We start from the raw sequence: 11,679 nt of genomic DNA, 5'->3' as shown, positions 1-11,679 counted from the left end.
TTTGGGACCTGGTGGAGGAGATGGAGGAGGAGGAGGAGGAGGGTAATGGTACTGTACCCCTACCACCACCACCACCCTCCCCTTGGACTGTACTAAGGCCATAGGACAAGGCCTCCGCTACACGATGCAGATAATGGTGGATGAGGAAGTAGGTGTCACCCCCAACCTTCATCTGCACCAGGGCCGGATTAATGCACAGGCCAAATATGGCTGCAGCCTAAGGGGCCCCCACCTGCCAGCGGCCCCCACAGGCTAGATATGGCTGCAGCCAAGGGGGCCCCACCTGCCAGCGGCCCCCACAGGCTATATATGGCTGCAGCCTAGGGGGCCCCACCTGCCAGGGGCCCCCACAGGCTAGATATGTCTGCAGCCTAGGGCCCCCCACCTGCCAGGGGCCACCACAGGCTAGATATGGCGGCAGCCTAGGCCCCCCCCCCTGCTGAATGCGGACAATAGAGAGAAGCTGACCTACAACAACATCGACCGCATTAGGAAAGAGGTAGACTAAAGTGCCGTTCACATCTATCTACAATGATTTTTTTGGGCACTCATAGCCTAGTGGTTTAGTAGGCACCAAACCCCAGACTGCTCCAGGGACTGTAACCAATACCCTGTAAATACAGTACCTGTATGTCGCTTGGGACAAAAGCGTCAAGTAAGTGATGATGTGATAATGTAATCTCTTTTCCTGTGTTGTGTCTTGTTCTTCCTCTCCTCTCCTCTCTCCCCATGTTGTCATGTTATTCCTCGTCTCCTCTCCTTTCCTCTCCTCTCCTCTCCTCTCCTTTCCTCTGCTCCCCTCTCCTGTCCTCTCCCCTCCCCCCTTCTCCGCTCCTTTCCTCCCCTCTCTTTCCCCTCCTCTGTCCCCCTGTGTTGTCTTGCTATTCCTCCGTCCTCCCCTCTCCTCTCCTGTCCTCTCTTCCCTCCTGTCCTCTCCTCTTCTGTTCTCTCTTCCCTCCTATCATCTCCTTTCTTCCCTCCTCTCCTCTCCCCTTCTTTCCTTTCCTCTCCTCTTTGTTTTGTTATTCCTCCCGTCTGCATCTCTTGTCCTCTCCTCCCTCTCCTCTCCTATTCTCTCCTCTCCTCCCCTGTGTTGTCTTTTTAATCCTCCTCTCCTACCCTCCTCTCTTCTCCTCTGCTGTGCAGGCAGGCATGGGGCTGAGCGTATGTCTGCGCTGCGCACCCTGACAGCCTCCAAGCGCTGGGAGGCGCTGCACTTGCGGGCGTCGCTGCTGAGCCGCGACCCGGACGCCCTGCTTTCCCCACCTTCCCTGAGACCTGTGGCACCTACAGCTGGACCTGGAGCGGCCACCACGACACGGTGGACATGTGGTAGCTGGTGGAGGAGGTGGTGGAGGAGGAGGAGGTAGTCAAGTCAAGTCAAGTCGGCTTTATTGTCAATTTCTTTACATGCACTGGTAAAGAAACTGGTAAAAAAAATTGAAATTACGTTTCTTACTCTTTCCCATGCAAACATAGACATAGACTCTAGATAGTAGAGGAGGATGCTGGAGGTCTGGGAACTGGTGGAGGAGGTGATGGAGGAGGTGGAGGAGGAAGGGGGCCATGGCTCTGCACCCCCATCCTACCCTTGCACCCCAGCACAGACGAGCAGGCTGCCATGACATGGCGGACATCCAGGAGACGTGGGGACTGTTGGAGGAAGTGATGGAGGAGCAGGAGGAGGACGAGGAGGAGGACGAGGAGGAGGCGGAGGAATGGGGGTAATATTACTGCACCCCCAACACCACCTCCACCCTCACCGGCACCGCCCTAAAACAATATGAAAAGTCACCATGAGGCACTAGACTGCCATGACAACTGACAACTGGTGGAAGAGGAGGAGGAGGAGGAGGAGGAGGAGGAAGCGGGTAATGGTACTACTGCAGCCAAGGGGCCCCCACCTACCAGGGGCCCCCACAGGCTAGTTATGGCTGCAGCCAAGGGGCCCCCACCTACCAGGGGCCCCCACAGGCTAGTTATGGCTGCAGCCAAGGGGCCCCCACCTGCCAGGGGCCCCCACAGGCTAGTTATGGCTGCAGCCAAGGGCCCCCCACCTGCCAGGGGCCCCCACAGGCTAGATATGGCTGCAGCCTAGGGACCCCCCACCTGCCAGGGGCCCCCACAGGCTATATATGGCTGCAGCCTAGGGGCCCCGACCTGCCAGGGCCCCCCACAGGCTAGATATGTCTGCAGCCTAGGGGCCCCCACCTGCCAGGGGCCACCACAGGCTAGATATGTCTGCAGCCTAGGGGCCCCCACCTGACAGGGGCCACCACAGGCTAGATATGGCTGCAGCCTAGGGAGCCCCCCACCTGCCTGGGGCGGCGTCATCTACGAGCCTCGCATCTCCATGGAGACCCTGCTGAAGATGGCTGCTAGTGAGGAGAGTGTGCACCGTCGCATCCTGAGGAGCGAGAGGAGGCCCCGCGTCACCCTGGAGCTGCCCCACCCGGCCTTCCGCCCCCGCCCCGGCCCCCACCCCCTCAGCGCTCGCAGGATCATCCTCCTGTGAGCGCCCGCCAGGCTGTGCCCTAAGCCCGGGGACATGGACTTAGACAGGTGAGGGACTGAGAGAGAGAGAGAGAGAGAGAGAGAGAGAGAGAGAGTTTGGAAAGTATTACAGTCTCTTTGTGTCAATGCTCAAACATTGCACAGTGTGGTATGTCATAAGGAAATGTTAGTGCTAAAATCATACTGCAGTGCTAATTCATTATACTGTTATATATACATACTATATATTATATTGGATTTTTCCTCCTCTGGACAGACCTGTGTCCATCTGTATATTCCCTGTCCCCATTACTTACTACTGAATGGGCGGGCACACTGGCACATGGGCACACACAGGCACCAAGGTCATCATCGGGTGCCAAGAGCAGTCGGCCAGAGGATGACTAGGCCTACTTTTGGAGCTGAGGATGGGAACTAAGGTAGGTAGAGTAGAGTAGAGTAGAGTGTCATTTATTGATCCCATGGGGAAATTAAGGTGTCAAGTAGCATACACACATACAATCAGTAAATAGAAAAAAGACATTGCCCACGAGACATTACACACATACAGGTACTTACACAGCTCACTGTTACATACATTTAGCCAAGGCATCTCTCTCTCTCTCTCTCTCTCTCTCTCTCTCTCTCTCTCTCTCTCTCTCTCTCACACACACCAAAATATAAAGGTAGACAATGAAATGACATAAAAGGTAAATTTCCTTCCTTTCCTGACTAACTAGATGTGTGCTTTTCTAAATTCAAGTAACACTTTTGAGATGTGTGCTTTTTCAAATCCACATTTGAATCCATTGTCATAATAAGGGATTTGGATTTAAAACAGGTAGGCCTATTACAAGCAGTTCGTATAATTCCAGAGGTCTGGTGCTAGGCTAGCGCAAGTGAACCACTTTTTGGTAGCCTCTCACTAAAATGGTATTATAGGCTACCCACTCCACAAAGCGCTAGAAGCAAATTAATGAACTCTGCTAGACTGTCGTTGGGAGATGTGTCGGTCGCATGATTTTAGTGTTAAACTAGAAATGCACTCAGAGAGTGGAGACCGCCGCCACGGAAGCTATTGGATAGAACATTTGACTATGTTACACCCTATTTTTATTTTAAGTCTTTCTGCCTTCTTTTTGTGGAGTTAGAAATTGGAATGTTAAAATGTAACTCCCGCCATAGAATCGCCGTAACATCAAATGCGTAGGGGAGCACTCTCGTTAGGGCCGTTCGTAACGACTGCCTATTCAGATAACTTCCCGACGGAATTCATGTCTGATCAGACACCTGTTTATGAGAAAGGGAGTCATCGAGCCACTGCCTTCCATTTGGAATTCAACCTCTCCCCCCAACCCCCCCCCCCCCTCTCTCTCTCTCTGTCCTTTCCTCCCTCCCCTTCTGTTGCCCTTTAACCTGTTTTCCCTTGATGACGTAAAGTAGAATAGAAGCACAGGTGAAGCTCTAGAATTTTCCAGGCCTTCTTCTCTCTCTCTATCATACACATACTACATACATTCAATGATGAATCCACACACACACACACACACAAACACACACACACGTCACAATGTCATGTTTCATTCTCATCTGAAGCAACGCAAACTGTCTTGTCATTTCTAAATTGTCGTAGTTACAATATGGTAATTACCTTTTGCCTGCAATGACGTTTGAGATAATGCAGGGGTGGAGAACCGTTTTCATTCGAGGGCCACTTCAAAGTCCTCCAAGGGCCATACTGTGAACAGAAACCAGAATTTCCCTCCTGCACATTAGGCCTGTATTGAAGGTGGCCACCTTTACAACAGACCCCACCTTCACAAGGTCCCCTTAAAATATAACTTAATTATTTCCTCCGCCAAGGAGGTTGCTTTCGGTTGAGTTGGTTTGTCTGTTTGTCTGTCTGTCTGTCTGTCTGTTAGCAGGATAACTCAAAAAGTTATGAATGGATTTGGACGAGACTTTGTGGAGCTGTTGGAAATGACCCAAGGAGCAAGTGATTAAATTCTGGTGATGATCCAGATCACAAACCAGAACCAGGAGTTTTAAAAGATTCTTCACCATTGCTAGCGTACAAATCTAGACGCCCCTAGTGCGAGACAGGGCGAATGTTGACGTTCCAGTTTCTAACTCCACAAAAAGAAGGCAAAAAGACTTCAAACAAAAAACAGGTGTAACATAGTTAAATGTTCCAACAAACTGCTTCCTTGGTGGAGGTCTACACTCAAGTTTGCACTAGAGTGCATTTCTAGTTTGAGATGTTATTTGTTTTTGTATGTGTGACCATGCCTGTTTTTTCCCCCATGCCCACTTCATGTGCTTACGTGTGTACAGTTGGTTGTGGATGATAGACTATGGCCTCGGTTACATGGGACATTTAATTCCAAATTAATTGAATTGAGCAAAACCTAATTCTGGTTTGGAAACACATAAACAACATGTAAACATGAAATCATGTCAACAACATGTAAACGCTTCACAATTCGGAATTAAATGAAAGTGCAGTGTAAACTCCGAAACTATTTAATTCAGAATGAAAAGCATCATGTAAACGAAGCCATTGTTCTACTAAGATGTTCTTTTTCCTGACTGGTCTCATCAGGTGTCCGGCATACAAGAAAGGTTGGAGACTAGATAGTAGAGGAGGATGCTGGAGGTCTGGGAACTGGTGGAGGAGGTGGAGGAGGAGGAAGGGGGCCATGGCTCTGCACCCCCATCCTACCCTTGCACCCCAGGACAGGCGAGAAGGCTGCCATGACATGGTGGACATCCAGGAGACATGGGAACTGTTGGAGGAGGTGATTGGAGGAGCAGGAGGAGGACGAGGAGGAGGCGGAGGACGGGAGAAATGGGGGTGATATTACTGCACCCCCAACACCACCTCCACCCTCACCTGTACCACCCTAAAGCCATATGAGAAGTCACCATGAGGCACAAGACTGCCATGACAACTGACAACTGGTGGAAGAGGAGGAGGAGGAGGAGGAGGAGGAAGCGGGTAATGGTACTGCGCCCACATCCTCACCTGCACCTCACTAAAGAAGAGGGTGCTGGAGGTTTGGGAACTGGTGGAGGAGATGGAAGAGGAGGAGGAGGGTAATGGTACTGTACCCCTACCACCACCACCACCCTCCCCTTGGACTGCACTAAGGCCATGTGACAAGGCCTCCGCTACACGATGCAGATAATGGTGGATGAGGAAGGAGGTGCCACCCCCAACCTTCATCTGCACCCAGGGCCGGATTCATGCACAGGCCAAATATGGCTGCAGCCTAAGGGGCCCCCACCTGCCAGGGGCCCCCACAGGCTAGATATGGCTGCAGCCTAAGGGGCCCCCACCTGCCACGGGGCCCCACAGGCTAGATATGGCTGCAGCCTAGGCCACCACCTACCAGGGGCCCCCACAGGCTAGATATGGCTGCAGCCAAGGGGCCTCCACCTGCCAGGGGCCCCCACAGGCTATATATGGCTGCAGCCTAAGGGCCCCCACCTACCAGGGGCCACCACAGGCTAGATATGGCTGCAGCCTAGGGGCCCCCACCTGCCAGGGGCCCCCACAGGCTAGATATGTCTGCAGCCTAGGGGCCCCCACCTGCCAGGGGCCACCACAGGCTAGATATGGCTGCAGCCTAGGGGATGTGACATGGTGGACATCGAGGAGACGTGGGAACTGTTGGAGGAGGTGATGGAGGAGCAGGAGGAGGACGAGGAGGAGGCGGAGGACGGGAGAAATGGGGGTGATATTACTGCACCCCCAACACCACCTCCACCCTCACCTGTACCACCCTAAAGCCATATGAGAAGTCACCATGAGGCACAAGACTGCCATGACAACTGACAACTGGTGGAAGAGGAGGAGGAGGAGGAGGAGGAGGAGAAGGAGGAAGCGGGTAATGGTACTGCGCCCACATCCTCACCTGCACCTCACTAAAGAAGAGGGTGCTGGAGGTTTGGGACCTGGTGGAGGAGATGGAAGAGGAGGAGGAGGAGGAGGGTAATGGTACTGTACCCCTACCACCCTCCCCTTGGACTGCACTAAGGCCATAGGACAAGGCCTCCGCTACACGATGTAGATAATGGTGGATGAGGAAGGAGGTGCCACCCCCAACCTTCATCTGCACCCAGGGCCGGATTAATGCACAGGCCAAATATGGCTGCAGCCAAGGGGCGCCCACCACTGGCTAGATATGTCTGCAGCCTAGGGGCCACCACCTGCCAGGGGCCACCACAGGCTAGATATGGCTGCAGCCTAAGGGGCCCCCACCTGCCAGGGCCTCCCACAGTCTAGATATGGCTGCAGCCTAGGGACCCCCCACCTGCCAGGGGCCACCACAGGCTAGATATGGCTGCAGCCTAGGGGCCCCCACCTGCCAGGGGCCACCACAGGCTAGATATGGCTGCAGCCTAGGGAGCCCCCCACCTGCCTGGGGCGGCGTCATCTACGAGCCTCGCATCTCCATGGAGACCCTGCTGAAGATGGCTGCCAGCGAGGAGAGTGTGCACCGTCGCATCCTGAGGAGCGAGAGGAGGCCCCGCGTCACCCTGGAGCTGCCCCACCCGGCCTTCCGCCACCGCCCCGGCCCCCACCCCCTCAGCGCTCGCAGGATCATCCTCCTGTGAGCGCCCGCCAGGCTGTGCCCTAAGCCCGGGGACATGGACTTAGACAGGTGAGGGACTGAGAGAGAGAGAGGGAGAGAGAGTTTGGAAAGTATTACAGTCTCTTTGTGTCAATGCTCAAACATTGCACAGTGTGGTATGTCATAAGGAAATGTTAGTGCTAAAATCATACTGCAGTGCTGATTCATTATACTGTTATATATACATACTATATATTATATTGGATTTTTCCTCCTCTGGACAGACCTGTGTCCATCTGTCTATTCCCTGTCCCCATTACTTACTACTGAATGGGCGGGCACACTGGCACATGGGAACACACAGGCACCAAGGTCATCATCGGGTGCCAAGAGCAGTCGGCCAGAGGATGACTAGGCCTACTTTTGGAGCTGAGGATGGGAACTAAGGTAGGTAGAGTAGAGTAGAGTAGAGTAGAGTATCATTTATTGATCCCAGGGGGAAATTAAGGTGTCAAGTAGCATACACACATACATACCTGTACAGTAAATACAAAAAAGACATTGCCCACGAGACATTACACACATACAGGTACTTACACATAAATTCTCCTCTGCTGTGCAGGCAGGCATGGGGCTGAGCGTATGTCTGCGCTGCGCACCCTGACAGCCTCCAAGCGCTGGGAGGCGCTGCACTTGCGGGCGTCGCTGCTGAGCCGCGACCCAGACGCCCTGCTTTCCCCACCGTCCCAGGGACCTGTGGCACCTACAGCTGGACCTGGAGCGGCCGTCACGACACGGTGGACATGTGGGAGCTGGTGGAGGAGGTGGTGGAGGAGGAGGAGGTAGTCGAGTCGAGTCAAGTCAAGTCGGCTTTATTGTCAATTTCTTTACATGCACTGGTCATACAAAGAATTTGAAATTACGTTTCTTACTCTTTCCCATGCAGACATAGACATAGACTCTAGATAGAGGAGGATGCTGGAGGTCTGGGAACTGGTGGAGGAGGTGATGGAGGAGGTGGAGGAGGAAGGGGGCCATGGCTCTGCACCCCCATCCTACCCTTGCACCCCAGCACAGACGAGCAGGCTGCCATGACATGGTGGACATCCAGGAGACGAGGGAACTGTTGGAGGAGGTGATGGAGGAGCAGGAGGAGGATGAGGAGGAGGCGGAGGACGGGAGAAATGGGGGTGATATTACTGCACCCCCAACACCACCTCCACCCTCACCTGTACCACCCTAAAGCCATATGAAAAGTCACCATGAGGCCCTAGACTGCCATGACAACTGACAACTGGTGGAAGAGGAGGAGGAGGAGGAGGAGGAGGAGGAGGAGGAGGAGGAGGAGGAAGCGGGTAATGGTACTGCGCCCATATCCTCACCTGCACTTCACTAAAGAAGAGGGTGCTGGAGGTTTCGGAACAGGTGGAGGAGATGGAAGAGGAGGAGAAGGAGGAGGGTAATGGTACTGCACCCCTACCATCACCACCACCACCACCACCCTCCCCTTGGACTGCACTAAGGCCATAGGACAAGGCCTCCGCTACACGATGCAGATAATGGTGGATGAGGAAGGAGGTGCCACCCCCAACCTTCATCTGCACCCAGATGCAACCCCCCACAGGCTAGATATGGCTGCAGCCAAGGGGCCCCTACCTACCAGGGGCCCCCACGGGCTAGTTATGGCTGCAGCCAAGGGGCCCCCACCTGCCAGGGGCCCCCACAGGCTAGTTATGGCTGCAGCCAAGGGCCCCCCACCTGCCAGGGGCCCCCACAGGCTATATATGGCTGCAGCCTAGGGGCCCCCACAGGCTAGATATGTCTGCAGCCTAGGGGCCCCCACCTGCCAGGGGCCACCACAGGCTAGATATGGCTGCAGCCTAGGGGGCCCCCCACCTGCCAGGGCCCCCCACGGGCTAGATATGGCTACAGCCTAGGGCCCCCACCACAAGCTAGATATGGTTGCAGCCTAGGGGCCCCCACAGGCTAGATATGGCTGCAGCCTAGGGCCCCCACCACAGGCTAGATGTGGTTGCAGCCTAGGGGCCCCCACAGGCTAGATATGTCTGCAGCCTAGGGCCCCCACCACAGGCTAGATGTGGTTGCAGCCTAGGGGCCCCCACAGGCTAGATATGTCTGCAGCCTAGGGGCCCCCACCTGCCATGGGCCCCCACAGGCTAGATATGGCTGCAGCCTAGAGCCCCCCCACCTGCCAGGGCTGGATTAATGCACAGGCTAGATATGGAGGAAGACTAGGGCCCCTCACTCCAAGACAAGTGAGTCAGTGGAAAGTATGCCAAACAGAAACCATATGTATCACACCACTGCACACATACTGTTAAGAGGAGCCTGCAACACCCCCCACCCTGGAGACCTTCTCTGCGATATCCAAGTCATCACCACAAGCGGTCTGATAGAAAGACTGAAACAAAAAACAAATTAATTAAAAATTAAACTATAAAGAAAAACCAGAAGCAATATCTGTGTGACAGTCTATCTATTTCCACAGTACCAGGGTGATAGATGATGATGAGGGCTGATGTCCCATCGTTTCATTCCCCCCCTGATTAGCAAAGTCTAAGCCTGAGTTGATAATACATGTATGCAGAGCCTGACAGTGGTAACTGTGCCATGATCTAACTGAGTTATTTACGTAATTTGATGTTATGGTAGTATACATGCAAACTGGATATAAGTTATATAACAATAACCTGTTAAGACACGGCGGTATACATTTGCTGTTACCAGAATGGCAATGACCAAGTCGTAATGCATTACTTTAAAAAAAAATATATATATATATTTTAGGGGCTTTTATGCCTTTATTTGATAGGACAGTATGAGATGGTGACAGGAAGTGAGTGGGACAGAGAGAAGGGGTGAGATCGGGAAATGACACTGGCCAGACTCGAACCGGGGTCCCCGTGGGCATGCAAGCCCAAATGTGGGGGGCTTAGCACGCTGCGCCACATCGCCCCCCATAATGCATTACTAAAAGGCCCTGTGTTATGTCATAGTATTGTAGTAATGGTAGTATGGTAGTTAACTTTTCAATGACTATTACAGCATGCCACTGGAGGTACCGCGTGCATTAAGGGGCAACATGTGTATTACAAGCTTAAACACTTTTTATGAATTAAACACAGAATGTCAAAATACTATATGGGCATATGTCCACCCTGTCAGGGCCAAATGTTTCATAAAATACAAAAATAGAGATGTATTTAGCAGAACTTTTTAATAGTTTTGTTAAGTAATCATTTGTACATCAGGACATAACACACAAACTTACTGTATATTCAAAAAATATTAGTTTTTTTATTACATTTAAAATTGATAGGGTGGACAAGGGCACAATAGGGTGGAAGGTTGCATGACAGGGTGGACAAACACCATTCATAAAATGGCCACAGGGTGACTAGGTGGACAGCGACAGGGTGGACAATGGACATTTTCAGCTAAAATAAGAAATTTAAAAGCCTGGAGGTGGTGGCGGAGGTGACAAGGATGGAGGAAGACCGCTATAAGATCAAGGCTGTGTCTCAGGGACGGCAAGGAAGCTGGACAACCTGGGAGGGAATCTAGGAACATCAGAATCGTCAGACGTGTGGAAGATCCCACAGGCAAGACTCAGCTTCCTTATCCGCTCAACCTATGACACGCTTCCCTGTCCTCGGAACCTCCACCAGTGGTTTGGAAATTAGGAATGTTGTGCACTCTGCAATGCTCCCAACTTGAGCCTCCACATCTTGTCTGGCTGAAAAATCACACTCTCACAGGACCGCTATAGATGGCGTCATGACCTTGGAAAGCTAGCCCAAGTTCTGGAGGAGTGCAGAGGAGTGCAGACAGGGTAGCAGACAGGGTAGCAGAACACCATTGCCAGCAGAGAAAAAGCAAGGCCCTTAACTCCTGGCCAGGACTGGCACATGGAGTTTGACCTGGACAGGAAGCTTCAGTTTCCCACAGAAATTACCACCACATCTCTCCAGCCGGACATATTGTAGACTAGTGGTGTGGTCTGTAAGTGTAAGGCTGACCCATGGGCACCAGAGGAGGTGCGACAGGCAGCAATGCCCAGCAGGACTTAACACCCTCCTGTACTATCCGGTAGTTAGTTTAAACCAGGGGTGGGGAATGAGGCTGTTTTATCCGGCTCCCGATATAATTTTAATGTTATGCAACATCACATGAAATATGACATATTTTGTACAAAAATCTTAGAAAATATATTTGCAATACAATTAAGTTATATTCAGGGGACCAAGAGAAGGTGGGGTCTGTTGTAAAGCTGGCTGCCTTCAATATAGGCCTAAAGTGCAGGGAGAAATCCTGGTTTGTGTTCACAGTACGGCCCTCGGAGGACTTTGAAGTGGCCCCTCGAATGAAAAAGGTTCCTCACCACTGATGTAGTTACCGGTAGTTTAAACGGTGTCGGGTGTTTTTTCTGCCCTCTGCTGGGCTAAATGAAACCGTGGAAAATGTAGTCTCACTACCAGCTAATGATCTGCCTGGAAGACTGAATGCTGCAGTCTGATGATGCTCGACTCCAGAGGAAATGTCTGAAAACACATTCAAGTGTTTTCTATTACCAATCCATAATAATAAT

General features: G+C 52.3%; 1 long non-coding RNA gene across 1 annotated transcript; it reads left to right on the top strand.

Moving 5' to 3' along the window:
- Positions 1-7,077: 7,077 nt before the first annotated feature.
- Positions 7,078-9,548, top strand: LOC134463288 (uncharacterized). Its single transcript, XR_010037705.1, has 4 exons — positions 7,078-7,160; positions 7,355-7,517; positions 7,693-7,912; positions 8,017-9,548. It is a non-coding gene; the product is annotated as an uncharacterized LOC134463288 (long non-coding RNA).
- Positions 9,549-11,679: the final 2,131 nt, after the last annotated feature.

This window comes from Engraulis encrasicolus, chromosome 14 (genome assembly GCF_034702125.1).
Source record: "Engraulis encrasicolus isolate BLACKSEA-1 chromosome 14, IST_EnEncr_1.0, whole genome shotgun sequence".
NCBI classification, from domain to species: Eukaryota; Metazoa; Chordata; class Actinopteri; order Clupeiformes; family Engraulidae; genus Engraulis; species Engraulis encrasicolus.
Note: the sequence above shows the minus strand (reverse complement) of the source record. Positions and strands in the feature narration are given on the sequence as shown.